Here is a 1656-nt window from a genome sequence, read left to right as displayed (position 1 = left end):
GCTGCAGGGCACTGCGTGGCTTCAGGGACAACAGAGAGGAACACCAACACCACTGACAACCAAGATGAGACTTGGGCAAATGATTTACTTCCAAAAATTGCCTCAGAGAGAAATAGTAAATTTCATCCGAAACTGTTGTGAATTTTCTGTTTACCAGTGCACATTAGCTATAAAGCCAGTAGACATTTAAATAGGATTTTCAAACTGATGATTTACCTAAACTTTATACTTTAGCTTAAATGGGAATGCCTCAATTCACTCCTTATTCATTCCTGCAATGGAAAAGAAGTCTTTATATTATGTCTTAAAGCACACTGAGGATTTATTTGTATTAACATCTTAATTTTGCTAAGTGCCAATAAATGCTATGCCTTATATTCACTTTTCTGTTAGGAAATTGCCTAAAAGAAAATATTTCATTGTAAAATTTAAGAAATATGCCATAACTAGCATTTCCACAAGCCAAGAAGTTATTTTATATCTACAGCTATATTCGTATCTACTTCTAATCTATGTCCATATCTATGTCTACCTATATTGTTCGATGAGCACACACTCAAACATATTGATATTTTAGAAAAGAGAAATTGGCGTTCAGAAGGAGTTAATAAGATTAAAAATCATATAAAAATTAAACACACACATACTTAAAAACAGACTGCAATAAATGAAGGTAAAGGCAATAATACTTTTCTTATACCCTAAAACAAACACAGTTAATCAAAACCCATCTGTTCATTCTTGGATTTTCTGTTCTTTTTCTGTGGTTGGCCTCACTCTGGCAGTACATGTAACAACACTGGAATGTTACAGGGAAGATTAGCATAGCCCCTATGCAAAGATGTCATAAATTTGTAAAGTTGCCATATTTTTTTGCATAGTTAATTACTTCTTTCTTTGGGCTCCCATGGCACATTGTATGTACATCAGTTGTCATCTTGCTGTATTATAATTATTTATTTACTTTTCTGTCCCCCTCATAAAACAGAATTCCTAAGAGAAAGAAATTATTATTTGTATCCATAGTGGCTAGCACAGTGCCTGGCTTCTTAAAATCACCCAGAAAATATTAATGAATGAATAAAATAATGAATAAAAGTTTTATATTCCATAAGTAAGAAATATGCAGCAATTTTTTGTATACATCATCCAGATTAGTATATATCTATACTAATCCAGAAAATGATGCTGAAACAGTTAATCCTTTTCTTCTCTCCTCACCTTGTCTCCCCGATGACAGAAATGCTATTTTAGTGTGATACTCACATGGCCACCTCCTGTCGATAACTAGTGGGCACAACTCAGTTTGGTGATGGACAGATGGACAAGCCTGCTGTTGTTCTTGGCCATAAGAATGCTCCTGCCTATCCTCTTAGATTCATCAAATACGCGGTTCTCCCTCCTGCCCCCCCATGTTTTTTGTTTTTGTTTTTGTTTTTGGCAGGACTGGACATATTTGCTCCTAACACTGTCTTGCTATATTTGCAATATTAGAAGCTATAAGCAGGCTTTGGAAGACAGATAAGCAGGAATATTTTGAAAGATGTATAGTATCGAACACAAAAGATTATGCAACTTAAAAGGGGTAGATCTCATTTTCTTTTCTACCATAGTGAGATTGTTTCCATGGGAAATTAGGTTACAATATATTTCTGG

General features: G+C 34.5%; 1 non-coding gene across 1 annotated transcript; it reads left to right on the top strand.

Moving 5' to 3' along the window:
• Positions 1-773: 773 nt before the first annotated feature.
• Positions 774-875, top strand: LOC111736876. The gene has a single exon (XR_002779273.1). It is a non-coding gene; the product is annotated as a U6 spliceosomal RNA (small nuclear RNA).
• The last annotated feature ends 781 nt before the right edge of the window (positions 876-1656 follow it).

This window comes from Pteropus vampyrus, unplaced genomic scaffold (genome assembly GCF_000151845.1).
Source record: "Pteropus vampyrus isolate Shadow unplaced genomic scaffold, Pvam_2.0 Scaffold22, whole genome shotgun sequence".
Classification (NCBI taxonomy): Eukaryota; Metazoa; Chordata; class Mammalia; order Chiroptera; family Pteropodidae; genus Pteropus; species Pteropus vampyrus.
The sequence above is the reverse complement of the archived record's forward strand: the minus strand, read 5'-3'. Positions and strand labels throughout refer to the sequence as shown.